This window comes from Pongo pygmaeus, chromosome 16 (assembly GCF_028885625.2).
Source record: "Pongo pygmaeus isolate AG05252 chromosome 16, NHGRI_mPonPyg2-v2.0_pri, whole genome shotgun sequence".
Lineage (NCBI taxonomy): Eukaryota > Metazoa > Chordata > Mammalia > Primates > Hominidae > Pongo > Pongo pygmaeus.
Window position 1 is genome coordinate 83382218 of NC_072389.2, and position 20927 is coordinate 83403144.

The 20927-nt window shown below is 52.8% G+C and overlaps 1 protein-coding gene across 8 annotated transcripts in view; it reads right to left on the minus strand.

The window, feature by feature from the left end:
- The window catches only part of LINGO1 (leucine rich repeat and Ig domain containing 1), a 208870-nt gene that overhangs the window by 48687 nt on the left and 139256 nt on the right, over positions 1-20927 (minus strand). For all 8 annotated transcript variants that reach the window (XM_054451644.2, XM_054451638.2, XM_054451639.2 and 5 more), the window contains one exon: positions 15866-15951. The gene's annotated coding sequence lies outside the window, so the exon portion shown is untranslated. The remainder of the gene's footprint in view (positions 1-15865; positions 15952-20927) is intronic.

Here is a 20927-nt window from a genome sequence, read left to right on the forward strand (position 1 = left end):
ACAAGCTGCCCCCAGTGCCCACCCTCCCAGAGGAGCCACTCCCAGCTCTGCCTCAGGCAGCAAGCAGAGCCTCCTCACTGAGGGTATTCAGCTGTGGAAGACCTCCCAGAGGCAGGCCTCTCTTTGGGTCTCAGTTTGGATATCTATGAAATGGGAATGACAGTGCCTTGCCAGTTCATATGAAGCCCCCAGTGAGACTCAGAACCAGACACTATCTGTTTCCTGGATTGGGCCACCATCCCTGAGAGGGCAGTAGGCAAACCCTTCTCTGGCCCGAGGGCTCAAACACTGCTGGGTAAACAGCCTGAAGTGTGCCTCACAGCACCCTAGACCCTGTCCTCTTTCCCCTACTGATCGCCCCACCCTCTGCTTCTTTTTCCCTCCTGCCCTTCCCAGTGGGGCCTGAGCAAACAGGGACAGAATGGCCCACATCACACACAGGCCCAGGCCAGCCCTCTACCTTTGCTGGGCCTCAGTTTCCCTGTGTGGACAAGGGCTGTGCTGACCCAGAGAGTCGTGGAGACCCTTCCAGGGCCCATGTTCTGGAGGGGAGGATGCTGTCTCTGATTCTTCCCCAATCCTCATGGGCCACTCCTGCCCAGGATGCTGCCTGCACCCACCCTGCCCGACTCCCCTCCACGGGAGCTTCCATGACCTCTGGATGGGGCAAGAGGAGATGGTAGGTAGGTTGAGGCAAGAGCCACCTCCAGTACAGTAACTAATAACTGGCTGACAGATTGAATTAGACCTTTTCCAGCTCCATACCCCTGAGTGTGTGTGACCCTCGCCTACACAGTTCTGGGGCCCCAGTGCACAGCCCCAGTCAGGTAGTGTTAGCAGAGAGAAGGCATGGTACTGGTAGCTCCTACCGCCACCTGACCCCGCTCAGCTGCCCCAGCTCCTGCCCAAGGGGCCTCTGAGCACTAAGTTACAGCTTGGCCTGGCTGCGGGGAATGAGAGAAGGGCGGTCAGAGGGAGGAAGGATGGGGTTGGCTGGAGCCCTTGGGGATGAGGGGGCAGGAAACCCTTTTCTATGAGGTTCTCAAAGAGGGAACAGGCTGCCCAGCCCCAACTGAGAACATGACCCCACCCTCACCTCTCAAAGCCAACACCCCTCACCCTCTCTTGAAGCCTCTCCAGCCCCCTTTAACTCCTCTTTAGCAGCCCCCAGCTCAAGGCCAAGGACTAGCTTCCTTGGCCCTGGGTTTCCCTGAGTGCCCAGCCTGGGGGTCTCTACTCCATGAAGGGCTGGTGGGTGAAGGGAGGCCTGCCTGCCTCTCTGTGACCTAAAAATCAATCCTTTTAGCCCCTTCTGAAGCCAGAAGGTCTCTGGTTCTATATTTTAAAATACTTTGAAGTCGAAGGACTGACTCCTGAGCCATTCCTGTGCACATGTGCCCTCAGCTTGGTCACACACGGGCACACACAGCACACGTGTATACCAACAGATGCACACGACGACAGCAATATTTCAACAGCTGACCACTGCACAGAACCCACACTCCCTGGGCTGGGAAAAAGACAGGCACTGCAGGAGGATCTGGGCATGGAGGCTCTGGGACAAGCAAGGCCCCTGCAGGAAGGAAGCTGGTGCTTCGCCACACTCGAAAGGCAGGACTCCACCTCTGGGGGAAGGTGGAGTCACCCCCCGCCTGACAGGCTTTTTGAGGATCAGCCTCACCTCCATAGACATCCAGTCCAGGGCTAAGGCTGCCCCAGTGGCATCTGGAAGTCCTTCCTAATATCTAATTTAAATAAAATCAACCATCTCTTTCTGCATTCAGTAAACATTCTCCACGCACGGCCATGCCCTGGTAGAAGGAAGCAGAGATGTGCTGGGTCACCTAGAACTATGTGCGGTGCGAGGGCGGAAGAAGAAAGTGGCTTTGTTGTCTATTAGTGGTGGGGGTGGGGAGGCTTCCAGGATCCCTGGGTAGATTAAACTGTGGTCATTCCCCATGATTCAGTTTTCTTGGCTAAATAGGGCCTGGTTCAGGCAGGAACCCTGCCACCTCCCCCTGCCACCTCCCCCTGCCACCCAGTCCAGTGGAACGTCTGCCTGAGCTCACTGGTGGGGTAGAACTCCACCCTGGACTTTGGTCCTTTCTAAGGGACCCATTTAACCACTCAGGGCTTCAGCTAAATCCCCACCCAAGATGCATCCTGAAACGGCAGTGATATCTTCAGGTGTTTATCTGCCCTTCTCTCAGAAAGCCCTTCCCACCTCTGAGGCATCCTACCCAGACCCCCAGACCCTGCCCCACTGCCTGAAATCCCACCAGTAGGGGTCCTTCCTCAGTGTTTGGCTGTTCTCTGCGTGGGGGTGCTCTTACATGCCCCAGTTCCAGAGATATGGGCCTCCTCTACCACTCTGCCCCTCATATCCCAAGTCCCAGGGGCTGAAGCTGGAGGGTCCAGTGGGGGATGGGGAGAGCCTCTGTCACCCTCCATGCAATCAGCTGAGTGTGGCATAAATGACCCATGAGTCCTGGGGCCTGGCAGAGGAAATGCTCAGGCCCAAGAGTGAGGTCACCTGGACAGGGAGGCCCAGGGAGGGTCTAAGCAGGGCAAGCCTGGGCTCCCAAGGCAGAGCCCCTCTGGCAGAGGCTGGGGCAGGACCCGGGCAAGCCTTGCCTTCGGACCTCGGCTGAGCGTGCAACACCAAGCATCTGCTGGGGAAGGTGGGGAGCTGCCACAGAGCCTTCCTTGGGAGACTGACCCAGATTTCTCTCTCCCTTCCTCTCTTCTGCCACACAGGAGCAGTGTGTGTGTGTGTGTGTGCGCGTGTGCACGCATTTGCGTTCTCAGCCCTGGCAGGCGGAGGGGTGGAAAGGGAGGAGGCTTGCTGAAAGCTGTGGGAAATGAGACAGAAATCCTCCCCAAATCCCTGGCCACTGTCACTAATAGCTGAAATACGCTCTTGACAACAAGGTGAAAGTCCCTGGATGCTGGGGCCTGGCCTTGCCACCAGGAGCTAGTGTCCCAGGCCTGTCTGTTATGGGAAGGCCCCAGGCCTTGTGGATGGTTGGGGGGTCATGGCCAAGCCCTGACTCCATCCTCTGGCACTCCTGACATCTCCTTTCGAGGCAATGTCCCACAGGTTCCCCAGGCGCTTCCCTGGGAAGCAGTGAGCTCCCGGTCAGGAGAGAGGTATAAGTAGCTGGGGAGGGTAGGTCAGCATCTTGTGGCAGGCACTCAGGTATGTGTGGGGAGGTGGCTTGCACAAAAGAGAGCTGGAGGGTTCCTCCCAGCCTGAGCTGTTTCTTTGATGCCTACTTCTATCCACAGTGCTGGCCACCAGGAGCCCCTACCCGGTCCGAGTTGGCTGGCCTTGTCCCCAGGAGGCCAAACCTCAGGACTCAGGGGGGAGGGCCTTGAGATGGGCCAGGGAGGGCTGGACCCAGGCCTGAGAGCAGCAAGTTCCGGAGCATCTGACTCCAGTGGGAGGGGAAGGGTGTGTCCCTGTGGGGCTGCTGGCCGTGGCAGGGGCTCTTGTACACACATACAGATACAGAATTGTACTTGAAGGGACATGCTCCTTCAGACTTGTAAACACACAGCTGTACACATGTGACACACATACAGAGATCTGCATGTGCGAACAAAGGCATGCTTGTACACACATGTGCCTGAGCTCATACAGAGGTGGGCACACACCTTGGTATACAGGTCCCTGCCTGTGCACATGTGGGCAGGGACGCCTGGTTCCCTTGTGGGCTATTCTGAGCCCCATGAGGTGTATGAGAGACATTTTCCCCAGAGACTGTCCACAGGATGTTCAAGCCAAATCCTCAAAAAGCTTCCAGAGGTGACTCCAGAGGCAAGCCCTCTCCTCTGCCAGCACTCGAGGCCCCTTGCCCGACCCTCAGCCCTCTGGTGGGCTCTGTGTCATGTCCTCTCTAGCCAGGCCTTTCCTGCCTTGCTCCATGCTTGGCAGATATCACGCTTTGCCCTGTACCCTGAGAGCTAGAGCCCTGCTACTTGTCGAGGATCCCAACATCCTGCTAGAGGGCAGCGGGAACCTCCTGCTCAACCACTGCTTGTGTGTGACCCTGGGTAGGGTTCTGCCACTGCCTGGGCCTCAGTCTCTCTTCTGCCTATTGGAGGGGCTGCTTTGCGGCCTGGGAGCTCTGAGAGCTGGGAGATCTAGCACAGATGAGTACAACGTACAACCATAGTCGCAAGTGCCCTCCAGGCCAGCCCCAGCCCAGAGCGGCCCTTTCCTGCACCCAAGGAGTATCCTTTGTCCTCATGCATCCCCTCCACAGCTAGCTGGCTCAGTCAACATGCTGGGAATCCCACCCGTCTGCAGACGCTGACCTGCCCACACCGCACCCTCTGCCAGGCAGGTGAGGTGAGATGCTGAGCTGATCCACCTCCAGGCTGCCCTGCATGTGTCCTGGGCCCTTTCAGACCCAGGGCCTTTGCACAGGCGGTTCCCTCTGCCTGTGGTGCTCATTCCTCTCCCTCAGCCTAAAAACACCTCCTTTTCCTCAATGAATCCATTCAAGTGTTTGCTCTTCTGTGCAGCCTCTCTCCCCCATCCCAGCCACCCCCACACGGTGCTCTGGTTCTGGCTCACTGAGCAAGTTTTTCCCAGCACTGGTGAGTCCTGCCTATGTTTCCCCACCACCAAGGCCATGGGCTCCCCCAGGGCACAGCGAGGACTTGTTTATCTCAGTGTGCTTGGACCCTCCAGAGGGCCTGGCTCGGAGCACACAGCATCCAGCAAGTGTTGGCTGAATGAATGAATGAATGAATGAATGAATGAATGACATGAACATGTGGACATCTCCACCAAGTCCTGTCTATGAGCTGAGACACAAGTTTCCGAGGTCCCCTTTGAGTGGGTGTTCCTTGGTGGGCAGGGCTGCCTCTCTCTGCCTCAAGGAGTCTTGCAGTCAGAGGGTTGCCTCTCGTTCAGCAAACAGCCCTGGTGGAGGCCCTGTTGTCAGAAAGTGTGCAGCACTCCTAGGGGCAGCAGGCACACATCAGAGAACATGGGAGGGAGCCATGGGGCCTGCGTAATATGGGGCTAAGATGAGTGTGCTGTCGTCACTACTACCCTCATCTGCTGATCACCGTGAGCCGGCCCTGGGTGAGGGGCTGGGGATTAGCCTCTGCCTGCCCTGGGGAGCACAAAGGGGAAGAGATGCAGGTGAAGGAAATGACTTAGGGGCTGAAGCTGGAGGCAGAGGAGGGTGATGGCTCAGTAGAAGAGCTTGGGAGCCACACAGCCTGATTCATGCTGCCCACCACTTAACAACCTTGTGATCTGGAGCAGCTAACTTAATCTCCTTGCATCTCAGTTTTCCTTATCTGTAAAATGGAATGCTAAGTGTATTTGCCCCATAGCATTGTTATGAAGATCAAATGCTTGTAAGATGCTTTTAACAGTGCCTGGCACATCATAAGCACTCAAAAAACAAGCCCTGCCACTATGAGTTGTTGGATCATTAGTTCAGAGCAGCCCCAGACTAGGCATGCAGCAAATGGGCAGGCTGGCAGCACAGGAGACAGGCAGGTGGCAAGGGCTGAGGAACTCAGCCTCTCTGAATGATAGGTGGCTTGGCTTCTTGTGTTCAAGGAACCAAAGGATCTAAAGAAGTCTGGCCAGAGGGACACTGAGATGAGCAATGTGGTTGGAGGAGAGGATACTGACCCAAGAATTCTCTGGATAAGAAGAAGGAGGAGGGGAAGCCTGAAGTGGATGGGCAAGGAGGGTCTGGGGTCTGGGAGTGCTAATCCTAGCCTTTCTGCTCCTAATAGTGCACGGATGAGGGGGCATGTGCTTGCCTTGCTACGGAGGTCAGCACCAGCAGAGCTGTGCAGATCGGAGTGTGGCCGGGCACAAGGGAGGGGAGCGCATTCTCCCACTGGAGGAGCACAGCAGAGGGCTGAGGAGCTGCTCTCTCACCTCTGGCTATCTGGATGGCCCTCCAAGGAGCCCTTCTAGGCTGTGGGTGCTCGGGCTGAGATTTGTGGACCTTCCCAGGGATGTGGAGCCTGCTCTTCAGGCCAAGCCATCCTAGCAGAATAGGGAGGGGCGAGGGGCCATGGAGTGAGGGAGGCAGCTGCTGAATATGTGAGATGAGGGGTGCTCTCAGGGGACTGGGCTCGAGGACAGCAAGTCCCTGGTGCAGGAGGGAAGTGGGTGGACTTTCTTCTCTTGCTCAGCCCCGCTGCGTCTCTTGCTGTCTACCTAAGGCCACCCCCTCCCATCCCACCATCAGCCTTGTCAGTGTGACATTAATGGGCTGACATTAACAAGCCGGAGCTCCTCCACTTGTCTGCCAGGTCGAGCCTCAGCCGTGGAAGAATTGCTAATTACAGCCACCCTAAGGAAATATCAATGATGGACGTCAATATTATTGCCTCCTGCATCCCTGCCTGTTTATTTGGAGATGAAAAGCGCCCTAGGGTCGTCTCTCCAGGACGAAGATGAGTGATGACAGAAGGGAGGAGAGCTGCACATGGAGAAAAGGGCATCCTCCAGCTGGATTCATTCATGAAATCAGGACCCATTTCCTCTGGGCAGAGTCCTCTCCACTGAGGGCCCAGGGTTGGGGCTGAGGGCAAAGGAACCTGCACAGGCAGGAGGAACTAGTGATCCTGCTCCCAGCCCTGGTTCATCAAGTGACTGCATGTATTCCTCTTTGTGCCTCAGTTAACTCATCTGATAAATGGGTATGATAATTCCAGTCCTGCCTACCTTGTGCATTATGAGGAAGTGAATGAGGTGCAAAATCAGGGTTTTAGAAGGACGACCTATGGTGCAAATGCAGGGGCTTCGTGGGCTGGAGGAGACACGTGGGGTAGCTGAGCAACTGGAAGGCACCAGCAAAGGGATGCACATGTCCCAGCTCAGTGAACTCTCTGAAGCAAATATCCTCCCAACCATCCCCTATCAAGCACTTTGGTGGAAATCAAACAAACACTAAACACAAACACTAAAGCCAGAGAGAAGAGGGGAAAGCTTGACTCAAATGTGCAGTTGCTGTCTGGTGTCTCTGAGCCTCTGAGCCTGTGGGGACTTGCAAGGCTTCCAATCCACACCCTAAAACCCGCATGTAATGCCAGTCACAGGCTGAACTGTCACGCAGGGCAGCCCTTCATCCGCTGAGAGAATCTCCCAGGCATGCATACCCCTATTCAGAGAAACAGGGGCCCAGTTGAGAAGCCCCTTTAGAGACAACCTGGACTGTCAGAGAAATGCACTTTATGTGCCAGGGTCACGACACATGCACAGGAATACATCCACGCGGCAAGTTCATGAGAGTGTGCAGAGACTAGAAATAGGCAAGCACACACACACAGAAGCACAGCCCCAGAGACACTTGTGGAAACACATACATTGTATGGTATTCAACACACATATACACACACAGGGGAGCTGCCCTGGGGAGCTCACGGGGGAAGATACACACACACACACACACACACACACACAGAGCATCTTAGGCACACACACACACACACAGAGCATCTTAGGCGCACACACACACACACACACACACACACACACACACACACACACACACACACACACACACACACACACACACAGCATCTTAGGCCCCAAACTGGGTTCTTCCTAGCCCTTGGGAACCTCTCCCTGTTGAGAAGGAAATAAAAAATCCCATGTGGTCTTCAGACACATGTGGCCTCTCAAGCCACGGACAAGCCAAGCAGCAGCAACTAGACGCTGGGAAGCAAAGCCCAGCGTGGCCTGAATATTTCACAGGAGATTTTGCTTCACAGAAAATCCCTTCTTCGCCGCTGTGCATGTCAGGGTATAATTACCTGTTAGGTAGCAGAGCAGAAACCTGGGAGGATGTGTGCACAGCTTCTGGCCTGGGCCACCACTGGGCCGCCACTGGGCCTCTGCCTCTGCCTCTGCTGCAGGCCTGGCAAGGGCCATCCTGTCTGTCACCTGCTCCCACCAGGGGCCAGAGGGAGGACAACTGGATGCCACTTTGGGACACAGAGTGTCCTGGCTTAGGGTCGCCTCTGCTCCAGGTCCTCAGACTCTGCCAGCCCCTAGCTGAGGAAGAGCCAAAGTCCCCCAACCCTTTGCCCCCACAGCATCTCCCCCAGCTCTTCAGCAAGAGCACAGAGCCACATCTCATCTCACTCCTTCATCTTCCCCCTTCACCTCGCTAGCCCATCAAGGTGTTTGTAGTTCCCTGAGTGAATGGCAGGGAAGACCAAGAGAGGTACATACCAGAGGAAGGGAGAGAGGACATCCTGGCTGGGCCCTGGAGACCCTGGAACACTCTCCCTCACTCCTTTTTTCCTAGAAAATGTCCACACAGGCTAAGCTAAGCTCAGATTGTATCTCCTCCAGGAAACCCTCTGGGACTGCTCCCAGGGTCAGGAGCCTTCTCTGGCTCCCATAGCCCACTGTGTTCCTCTCCATCACTGTTCAGTAATCAAGGGCTAAAAACATAGATGTCTACAGGGGCCAGGGAGGGAATGAAAGTGAGTGAAGGGGCAAAGATAATGCAACAGGGAGTGGGCAGAACTCACAAACTGGAGAGCATGCCCCTGTCTAATGCCTTTCAAACCACATCGCCTTATAGCCCAGCAACTTAGCACCTAGAAATCGACCCAGGAAAATTGAAAACACTTGGGCACAAATATTCATAGCAGCATTATTCATAATAGCCAAAAAGTCAAAACCACCCAAATGTTCATGAATGACTATATAAACAAAATGTGTTATAGCCATACAATGGAATATCATTCAGCCAAAAAAAAGAATGAAGTACTGATACACACACACTAGAACATGGATGAGCCTTAAAAACTGTGTGCTGAGCAATGGAAGCCAGGCAGAAAAGCCCACATATTGTATGATTCCATTTCTATGAAATGTCTAGAATATGCAAATCCAAAGAGACAAAAGTGGATTCGTGGTTGCCAGGGCCAGAGAGGAGGGGAGAATGGTGGGTAACTGCTAAAGGGTACAGGGTTTCCTTTCGGGGTGATGAAAATACTCTGGAATTAGATAGTGGTAAGGGTTGCACAATTGGGAATATGCTAAAAATCACTGAACTGCATGCTTTAAAATAGTGACTTTTATGGCATGTGGATTATATTTCAATTTTTAAAAACCAAATTGTTTAAAATGGAACAACACATCCACAAGCCACATGTCTGTCTGCAGCCTCTAATTTTCAACCTCTATTTTACACATTTGTTTCCCTCACAAGAATGGAAGCTCTGGGAGGGTGGGGCCCTACCCGAGGCACAGCCATGGTCCCCAGAGCTGGCATCTCAGGACAGGCACTTCAGCCACAACAGTGACCACAGCACCATGTTAACCCAGGGCACACTTCATACTCTGTAAAACCTCTGGTCCACAGCCATGGCCCCAGTCTCAGGTGAGGCCACTGAGGCCCAGGCTCAAGGTCATTTGCCCTAAGGTCACTTGACAAGCTGGAGGCAGAACTGGGCAGAGAAGCCAGGCCTCCAGACTCGATGCAGCAGGACCCAGGGCGGCTGGGGGCCAGCTGCTGCTGGGCAGGGAAGATGGGCACAAGAAGGCAGGCAGCTCTGTGGCTGTTTCCTGCCTCAAAGCCCCCAGATCCCTGGGGCCTCAGAATCAAGTCCACCTGCTGGATCTGGCCTCAATCCCCTTTGATGGACAAGCACCACCCCTAGTGCCTCCAGCCCAGGCCCTGTCTATTATCCCTTTGCTCACACAGGGCCCCCTTCCTGGAAGGCTTTCTCAGGCTTCCCAGGCACCAGGCACAGTTCCTCCCCTCCCAAAAGCCTTACTTCATCACCACCTGTCCCTCCCGCAGGGCCCCTCCCCAGCTGAGCCCTTGCAGCACCTCTGGGAGGGTGTGCAGGTGAATACAAGGGAACAGCAGGACTTGTGCCTGACTGTGGGGCTACCCAGGACCTGGGCCAGCCTTGAGCTAGAAGCAAGTCTGATATCTCAGGGTCTGACTGCCAGCAACTAGGTGCAAGGCCAGGATTGGCTGGCAGGGAAAGGGAGGGAAGAGGGGAGAAGAGGGAGAAGGTAGAGGGACAGAGAAGGAGAGAGATAGGGAGGAGAGGGGGTGAGAAGGGAGGAAGGAGGAGAAGAAAAGAGGCGGGGCGAGATGGAGAGGAAGCAGGGGCTGCTCTTAGCCCCAGGGTCCCAGGAAGGCTAAGCCAGAGCCCAACACAGTGATGATGCAGTTGGGCAGCCAGTTACCTTCAGACACATGATGACACCCGATGTCACAGATCAGTGCCCCGGGGCAGAGTGAAGCTAGGCGGGGAGGAAGCCCCTTTGGGAGAGAGGCCCCAGCTTTAGACCAGCAGTCCTGTCTCCTTCCTATTCTCCCTGCCCCCATGCAGCGGTGAGGTGGGGAGCAGCAGTGCGCAGGAAGGCAGTCCCCGCCTGGTACCCACCTGGGCCTCCTGCTGTGTCCCAGTTGAGCCTAAGGAGCTCAGCCACCCTCCTGGGTGAGACTTCCAGGGTCAGACCCTCCTGACTGTGGTTATAGACTAAGCCTTGACCCTGGCAGGGTGGACTGGCCCCCAGGGAACTGGAGGAGGCCCCAGATGCCTCACTCTCTCCTCCTACGCCACAGGGCTGGGTGACAGATCTGGTCTGTGGGTGTCAGAGACAGGTCCTGGCTCTGAGTGACTGCTGGCAGCTGGGCCCGAGGTGGCTCATGGGCGGCTGATTTCCTGACCTTCCTAAGACCAAACACATGACGAGCCTCTGCCTCCTCCTCCTCCTCCTCCTGAGGCCAAGCACATGGGTATGGGAACACAGCAGGTGTCTAATAGATGCCAGCTCCCTCTCTGAACTCCAGCCCCAAGTTTCTTCAGAGAAGCTGCCACTCCTCTCCCCACCCCCACCCCCGCAGTGCTTGCTCCCCAGCTCTCCCCACCTCCCCTCCACATGGACTCAGTGCCGCCTCCCTCTCAGGCCTGGGTGAAGCTGTGAATTGCTGGGTATCCACCCCTCCCCTTTCACCCCTCCCCTTTCACCCCTCCCCTCCTTCCTGGCCTTTCCCAACCCAGATACACATCACACCAGCCCCCACTCAGTGTCCTCAGCTGGCTGTCAGCTAATGCCTGCAGAGGTGTTAACTGATAATTAAGATGTTAGCTGTAAACTTTATGTGTGATTCCCTGCCAGGAGTATTTTGGTCTTAACAGGTTGCTTTTGGAATGGGAAAACCTTCAAGACCCAGCCAAATGGCAGGCAGGGATGCAGAGTTGGGTGTCAAGGGGCGCTCTGTGCCTGGAGACCTTCCAGCTTCCAGAACCCCCTCCTCACCTCTCGCTTCACTGAGGACAGAAGGCAGGCATGGGAACCCAGAGCTCTGCCTTTCAGTGTCAGCCCCACACCTGTGAGGCGATGCCCCTGGACATGAGATGCAACCTCTCGGAACCTCAGTTTTCTCATCTGCAAATGGTGAGACAGAACGCCGACCTTGAAGAATTGCAGTGCAGGCTGACAGGTAAGGCCCCGTGCGCCTAGCACACAGGAGCCCTTAGAGCTCCTGTTGTCCCCGACTTCCCTTTGCCTCTTCCCACACTGAAGGTAACTGTGTCAGCTTCCACTCCTTCCATCTCCTCACACCAACTCCGATCAATCACCATCTATTTTCTCAACTTCCTAAATCTCTCCCCAGGCAAAGATCAGTGGAATCAAACAGCGAGGTCTGGACAGACATGAGACTTTGGGGACATTTCAGCAGATGACAGGAATGGAGCTTCAGAGCAGCAGGGAAAGGATGCTTACCCAACAAACTGTGCCGAAACAACTGCAAGTCATTTGGGAAAAAAACCACTTAGATCCCTACCTCAAACCACACACAGAAATACATTTCAGATGAACTAGAGATTTAAATATTTGTGAATATCATAAACAACCAGAAAACAGTATAGGCCAATATTTTTAAAATTCTGCAGTGGGTAAGGCCAGGAACTCTAAAGGAAAGGAGTGATAGACTTGAACACAGGACAATCTAAAACTTTTAAGGGGTTAAATAAATCCCATAAACTTAAATGAAAAAAAAAAACTTGTGAATAATGATTTGCACATATGCCAAATAAAGAGTTAATTTCTTTAACCTCTTCTAAATCCACTTGCTCTTGCAAATCAATAAGATGCATTTCACCACCCCCAATCGCTGAAACCACGGTCACCTGTGACCTCCCCATTGCCGAGGCAGTGACCAGTTCTCACTCTGCATCCTCGGCCCCATTTGACACATGCTTGAAATGTGTCTTGCCCTTGGCGTCCAGGACATACATGCCTGGTTCCTTTCCATCTCACTGGGTGCCCCTTCTCGGTCACCTTTTCGGTTCCCCCTCAGCTCCCCACCCTCTAACTGATGGAGGTCTGGGGGTTGGGACATTGGTCTTTTCTATCTACTCTCCTTCGATGCTCTCATCCAACCTCATGGCTTTAAATACTATCTTTATGCTGATGGCCCCAAATTTGTATCTCCAGCCCAGACCTGTCCCCTGGACTCCAGTCACATACATCCACCTGTCAACTCCATGGTTCTGCCAGGCTGTCTACAGGCATCTCACAATTTACGTGTCCACTGCCAGGGCTGGCTCACAGGTGTGTGACCCGGGCTCTGTACTCAGAAGGGCCCCAGGCTTCCTTTAATGCTCTATTGTCACCTCCCACTTTGAAATTCTTAATTTTTTTTTAGCAAAAAGTCACCCGTTTTCACTGTGCTCTAGGTCCCACACATTATGTAACCATTTTTTCCAAATGACTCACGGTTGTTCAGCACTCCTGTCCACCACTGAACCATTCCTCTCCCCTACACCAACCCGCTCCTCTCCGATCTCCCCATCTCCATCTATGGCAACCCCACCCTCCTAGATGCTTGGGCCAAAACCCCTGGAGTCATGGTTGGCTCCCTTCTCTCTCTCTCACACACACCACCTCATCCAATCTGTCAGCAAATCCTATTGGCTCTACCTTGAGCATGCATGTGGAATCCATCCACTTTTGCCCACCTCCACCAAGACTCCCTGGTTCAGGCCTCCATTGCCTCCTCCCTGGATCACTGCAACAAACAGCCTCCTGTCGGATCTCCCTGCTTCACAGCTGCCAGAGGGATCTGGTTAAAATGTAATTCCAATCATGCCATGTCACTATGCAGAACCTTCCATGGCTTTCCCCACTTCATTCTGGGTAACAGTCAAGTCCTCCAGGCAGCCTGCAGGCCCTGAGTGATGAGCGCGTGGTCCCTGTTCGGCTGCATGGCCCACTCTCTCCCTCACTCACCCTGTTCCAGCCACACCAACCAGCCTTCTTGCCATGTCCCCACAAGCCAGGTCTGCTCCTGACTCAGGGTCCTCAGACCTGCTCTTCCCTCTGTTTGGAAGGCGCTTCCCCCGGAACATCCACCCAACTCAGTCTCTCACTTCTTGCAGGTCTTTACTTAAATGGCACCTCTCGAAGAGACCTTCCCTGACAACCATGTCCAAGTTGCCCAATACTTCCCATCCCCCTCCTCTGCTTGATTTTTTTCTCCTTAGCACTTAACACTCCCATACGCATGATGTATTTTTCCTTGTCTGTCTCTCCTCCATCACAGTTACATTCCTTGGAGCAGGTATATTTCGTGAGTTTTGTTCACTGTTTGGTCCCTAACCAAAACAGTGTCTGACACATAGTAGGTGCTCAGTAAATACTTCCTGAATGAGTGGATACAGCAGCAGAGGACTTGACATCAACAAGCAATTTACAAGTGAAGAAACAGAAATGGCCAACAAGCATATGCAAATATGCTCAACCTCATTAGCAGTCTAAGAAACATAAAGTAAAATCATTTTTATCTGTCAAATTGGCAGGGATTAAGTGATTAATAATTCCTATGATTGGCAAGGGTGAGGGAATGGGGCATTTTGCATACAGTTTGTAGGAGCATAAATCGGCTCAACCTTCTGCAGGTTGATCTGGCTGTCCAGAACAAATCAAGTGTGGAAATGTGGGTGCCCTCTGACTCAGGAAGTCCACTTCCAGAAACATTCCCAAAAGAACTACAGCACAAGCACACACAGATGTGCAAACCCAGAGGTTCCCTGAGTGAGGTTTATAAATAGCCAAATGCCAGAAACAACCTAAAAGGTTGCCAACAGGATTAATAATTGATGAATAATTTGCAGACCATCATACAAGGGATGTAGAAGGGTGGGGAAGAACTCTATGGAAGGACCTGGGATGATCCACATGACATTGTTAGGTAAAAAAATCAAGTGCTGGAGCAATATAACTAATATGAGCCCATGTTTTTCCTTTTAAAATATGTTGCTAAGTACATAGAAAAAAGTCTGGAAGGGGACATATCAAACAAGTTACCCGTGTTAGCTCTTGGGAGGAAAAGACTACAGAAGGGGCTTGAACTGCATGCTTTAAATACCGAGAGATAGATGGATAGAGAGATGAATAGATAGATAGATAGATAGATAGATAGATAGATAGATAGATAGATAGATGCATAGATAATAGATAACATATAGAGAACATATTACCTTAATAATCAGAAAAATGATTCTGCTTAGGAAGAAAACACCTTCTGTGACTCCCTAATATTAAAGGGTGCAGAAGTAAGACATTCCAAGCCCTCCATAACCCGTCACTGCCTCATCCCTGTTACCCCCTCTCCCACTCTGGCTCCCCAAAGTGCTCTGGGTTCCAAGCTCACGAAACAATTTTCTATTCCTGGTTCCTTTCACAGCTCCATGCCTGTCTCTCAGCTCTGTTCACAGGCACAAAGGCCCAACCCGCCATGTCCCATGACCTCCTCAGCCTGGACTCCGCTGTCAGAGAGCCAGAAGGGGGAAGACGAGGAACCTTACAGCACTCCCAAAGACCAGGACTGCTGCCCCAGACCCCAGCGAGAACTGCCAGGTCTCTGTCCTAGAGACAGCCTGCGGCAGCTGGGGGATCAGGAAATGCCCTTGATTGTGGCCTGGGCAGGCTGGCTGCCCCTGGCTCCAGGACAACCACAACAGCCACTGGAGGCAGCTCATCTGAGGAGGCCAGGGTGAGCCCAGCAAGGAGGTCTGGCCAGAGGAGGAGGGAGACTGGGGGTTCAGCCCCCCAACTTGGGTTGCCAGATTTGGCAACAAAAATTGTATGTGCCATGTAATATTTGAGATATATTTACACTGAAAAATTATTTGTTGTCTATCTGAAGTTCAAATTTAACTGGACAGCAGTATTTTTTTTCTGGCAACCCTAGCTGCTACCTCATCTCATCCCTTGGGGGATTTGGCACCAGGCCAAAAGCCTTCACCTGGGATGTCCAGGAGTGGCGGAGAAATGGCCTATCTCAGGCCCACCACAGAGGGGGACTGAAAGTTGAGACAGGCTCGTTCTGGGTACTGACAGGTGTCCCACAGAGAGCTGGGAACTTCCAGAGTTAGCGCCATCAGGCACTGCACTGGGCAGCGGCAGTGAAAAGGCAGGTGACGGCAAAGGGAGCTGAACCTGGGATGCAAAACCTCCTGCAGCCAAGGCACTCGGCAGGTGTGTGGCACAAAACAAAGCCTGAGCAAACGCAGACAGTGAGCATGGGACAGCAACACTGGGGTTGCAGGGATGGTGTGTCCCAGTGCCTCTCAGCGTCCCGGGGACACAGCCTGGTGAGGAAGAATGGCTGAGGCGCGGCCTTCCTTCTCAGAGGTCAGGAACTCCTCCACAGGAGGCCCCTCTGCTGCTGGGGCCTTCAAACCCCACACTGTGTCCCCCACCATGGCCCCTGGCAGGGGCTCATTCGCTAAAGGCCAGCCTGAGTTGGGGGACCTGGTCCTCACACCCAGAGCCTCCCACAAAGCACAGAAGCATGAGGCAGGGTGAGCCTGCCTCACTCTCCCCTACCTGGGTCAGATGGCGTTGGGAGGCAAATAGACTGGCCTCTGGGGGCCTGGGGTGCGGCAGCCTGTCCGTTGCGGTCCCAGCATGCACTGTGCGGGAAGAGCAAGAAGGTTAGTGGGGCAAAGACGGGGCTTCCTGCTACTCCGGGTGAGGCCCACCTCAGCACAGCTCCCCATGGGTGGATCCCCATTGCCCAGCCCAGTGGGGCTCAGGTGCTGCCTCCCAGCACAGCACATGCTCCTCAGTGCCATCCCTACCCACTCCCCAGCACCCTGGAGTGGCCAGCCCCTAACGGATCACACCCTCAGGAGCATGAACTCCCTGGCCTGGCATTCAAGGCCCCGTCTAAGCCCCTAAACTTCTCACTGTCTCTCCCTGTCCTCCAAAGGTCAGCCCACCTCTGCAAGTTTTGTTCACGTGCACAGATACACAGATGGACAACCCCACCCCATTCTCTCTGAGACTCCCATTGCTAACAACAAATGTGTCCCCTGCCTCCTGGAAGCTTCACTTACATGTCCTCAGCCCCAGCACCCTTCAGGATCCCCAGCAAGGTCCCCAAGGACCCCATCAGCACCCCCAGCTCTCCTGCCTCAGCCTGTGGTCTCTGGCAGCTGACCCCGCCTTGGGAACACTCTCTCTGTGACACCCCGATCCATCCTTCCTCATTCTTCTCTACACCCCCATCACTCATCCTAGACATGGCCCCAGGTGCTGTCTCCCTTCCTCCCTCCTCCCTCCTCCCAGACCATCCTGCCCACACCTGTGCTTCAATCACCCTCTGCCTACACCCTCAGTGGCACCCACCATGCCCAGAGGAGGGTGAAGCCCCTTAACCTGGCCCACAGGGCACTGCCCAACCCAGCCTTGACCTGTGGGCCACCCTCACCTCCCCTCCAGACCACACGGCCACCTGCCACCTCCTCAGAAAGCTCTGTGACCACCTCCTTCTCACGGTCTCCAATGTCCTCCATAGGTCACCCTGGAGGAAGCCATCCTCACCGTGTCTCACTGCCCTGACAGACTGACTTGTTATTTGGTTTTCCTTGTTTCAATAGTCCCCCAGCAAACTTTTTCCATCAGGTTTATTGAGGTATAATTACCCCACAGTAAAACTGACCCTCTCTAGTGCACAGTCTATGAGTTTTGACAACTGCGTGTGGCTGTGTAACCACTATGGCCATCAAGGTACAGAACAATCCTGTTACCCTCAAATCCCTGCAAGCTGTCTCTTTGTAGTCAACTCCTCCCAGCCCCTACCCCTGGCAACCACTGATCTGTTTTCTGTTCCTGTCGTTTTGCGTTTTCCAGAGTGTCATACAAATGGAGTCATCTAAACGTAGCCCTCTGAGTCTGGTTTCGTTCACCCAGCATAATGCATTTCAGATTTATTAATATCTGTGTTGCCTCTTGAATCAGAATGTCTTTCTTTTTTGTTGCTGCGTAGTACTCCATTGTTTATCCATTCAGCAGTTGAAGGGCATTTGTGTTGTTTCCAGTTTTTGGAGATTATGAATAAAGCCACTATAAATGTTCACATACAGGTTTTTGTGTGAATGTAAGTTTTTATTTCTCTTGGTTAAGCACCTAACAGTAGGATTGCTGAGTTGTGTGGTAAGCCTATTTTTAACTTTATAAGAAACTGCCAAACTGTTTTCCAAGTTGGCTATACCATTTTGCATTCCCACTAGCAACCTAGGAGAGTTCCAGTGGCTCTGTACCCTTGCCAACACTTGGTATTAGCCATTTTCAAAGTCAGTGTAACGATATGTAGTGGTACTGCATCGTGGGTTTTTTTATTTTTTATTTTATTTTTTGTTTTTCTTTAAGATGGAGTCTTGCTCTGTCACCCCGGCTGGAGTACAGTGGCGCCATCTCGGCTCAATGCAACTTCCACTTCCCTGGTGGGGAAGTGATTATCCTGCCTCAGATTCCTGAGTAGCTGGGATTACAGGTGCGCACCACCACACCCAGCTAATTTTTGTATTTTTAGTAGAGATGGGGTTTCACCATGTTGGCCGGGCTGCTCTTGAACTCCTCACCTCAGGTGATCCACCCACGTTGGCCTCCCAAAGTGCTGGGATTACGGGTGTGAGCCACCGTGCTCGGCCTGCATTGTGGTTTTAATTTGCATTTCCTTAATTACTAATAATGATGAGCATCTATCTGATTTTTTTTTTAGTGCCATCACTATTGGAGATTAACATCTTAATTTAATTATTTAAATTATTTACCTATTTATTTTCCATCTCTTCCATCACGTGTGAAAGCAGAGACCTTGGTATTTATTCCCCCAATACCTAGAATAGCATTTGGTACTGGATAATGATGATGACGATGATGGTGGTGATGACAGTTGTGGAGGTGGTGATAGCTAACATTTACAGAGCCCTTAGCATTTGCCTAGCACCGTTCTGAGCGCTTTACTCATAGTAACTCACTTAGTCCTCACAACCACCCCAAAAGACAGAGATGCTATCAATACTCCCATTTTACAGAAGAGAAAACTGAGGTAGAGAGCGGCAACTAGCCCAAGGTCACATGGTTAATAAGGGGCTGAGCCAGTCCTTGATCCCAGGTGTCCTGGAGGCAGAACACCTAAGTAGGTCCTTGGCCAAGCCCTAAATGCAACACCCATGGAAGGATCCATTGTCCTTATAAACTCTGTATCTGGAAGCTCCCTGATTAGCTTCCCACTAGAATCCATCCTCTTCCTCACCTTCCGGACGTGTAGATGTGATCAGGATATTACACAGCCCATAGCAACCACTCGATATGCCCCAGGTGGAGAGAATAAACAGGAGTCACAGCCCTGGCTCTTCTGAAACCTGGCTCTGAAAATGGTCCCACAACAGCCTTTGTACCAGAGAATTTTATTGCTCACTGAATGTCAGCACATTTCCTTGGCATTTCCCCAGCCCCTTTAGAGTCAGTTGGGCCATATGAGAAGTTCTGCCCAACGGGCTGTGAACAAAAGCGATGCGTGTCATTGCTGAGCCAAAGCATTTCAGAGCCCGTGCGTGACCTCATCATTGTCTCTTCTCTGCCATGGTGACTGGAGGCCACATGTTCTGGAAGGGGCTACAAGATGATGGAGCTCCTGGCAGCCTAGGTCCCTGAGTTGTTGTGTGGACCAGAGCTCCACTACCCTGCCCACATCCCACACCGGGCATGGAATGTGAGTTCATGTGGGAAACGGAGGAAGGAAGACAGCCTTTGTTGCATGAAATCACTGAGAGTTCAGAGAGTACCGGTTAGTGCAGCACAACCTTGCCTATCCTACAACATCCCCACTGCCCCTTTGTAGGCAGGTCACCTTGCTGCATTTATTGTTAGAACATGTTTGGGTGACTTTCTGAGTGAGAGAACTAAGCCCCATTTGGGAGCCTCTAAGTAACTAAAATTTCAGTGGAGGTAGAATAATCTCAGTTCCCAAGTTCAAGAGTTCCTGGTCCACGAGGAAAAGGGGGAGCTTCCAGGCCCTGCAATGGGCTCCACCAGCAGGACCTTCCCTACATGCAGAAGGGAGGTGTGAGCTGAGGCAGGTAGTGGCATCTCCATGAGAGTTGGGGCCTACGCCTACATTCGCGGGCCTGAACTTGACTTTAGAGCAAAGGCTGGGGCATCTCCAGAGCTTTATCCTTGACTTGCGTCCAGGACCAGCTCCCAGAAAGGCTCTGGGACCCCCAACTCATCTGTCCACAACTCAGGCGGATAAGGAAAACTCCCACAGGGCCTTGGAGCTGCAAGCTTAATTGCCGGTTTATATTTTGAACTTACTGGTGTTTTACCTTAGCAATTATCACCTTAAACGTTGTGTGCTCCTGTGGGACAACACGAGGAACAAGAAGAGGCTACCCCTTAAGATAACAGGGGCACTAGCAGGCGACCCAAGGGAAAGCCCTTCCTGTTGATAAACGCCCCTGCGACTTCTCACTTTCCCCAATAAGTAAGACTTGGCTGCAGTGGAATCCACCCACCAAGATCAACAGGTGTGACTGATCCAGTGCAACTGAAAACAAAGTCATACCAGGAAACCAGCAGTCTCTGCTCCATTCTTTGCCTTGAGCATCTATCTACTTAGGAGTTAATTTTGATGATAAGAAATTCAAAATGGTACATTTGGTCATTTCTGTGGTTTTTTTTTCTTTGTAAATGAGACCTGTTTAATTGGGTGCAGGCTGAGGTTTTCACCCTGCTTGAACACCTTTTGCAACCACCATCATGGCCATAGCACTTGCTCAGATAGGCCTGAGATAAGGAACTGGACAGGGATGCAAGGATGGCTCCTGGCTAGAGTGGAGTTGGCTGGGCTGGGGTCAGCTCAGACCCCCAGCTCCAAAGTCCACCTGAGCATCTCACTCAGGGAGGAAGGGGTTGTAGGTTTCGACTGTATGGTCTAATTCACAGAGGCCCAGGCAATGTTGGGATGAATGCACAGGCTCTCGGAAAATGCCTGACTAGAATCGCTTTGAGGGAGGAGTCCCTGAATGCAACATGAATCGTTTTCCCTTGAATGTTTTTTGCTGATTGACTGGGCTTTAGTTCACTGTCTGCCAAGGGTGTGGGGGGCTGAAAACAGAGGACAAAGGTTCAGAGGCAAATGGTGAAGGCAGCGCCTATGGGAATGGAGGAAGAGCTGGCACAGGAATGAGGGGACAGGTGGAGGGAGGGTAGAAGGGAGGGGAGTGGAGGAGGGAAAGTGGCAGACACCCAGGTGAGGGGTGAGCACCATTCCACTGTGGTTGTCATAATCATCACAGTCCCCATAAATCGCACCCAATGAGCCCCCTGGGCTAAGCGCTTTCCTTCTGCTAACTCATCTGCTTCCCACACACGCCCTCGAGGCGGGTACCCTGACCATCCTGGTTTCCAGGATGGGGAAGCTGAAGCATGGAAAGTTGAAATGTCTTGAGAGGAATGGGGTTGTTTCATACCCAGGCAGTCCGGCTCCAGCACTCGTCCCTAAGAGTCCCTAATAAAACCGCAGTGGTGAGGTTGGAAATGAATGGAAGCTCCTCCTCGATGCCACTGGCAGAAATTCTGTCTGTGGGTGGTCAGATCT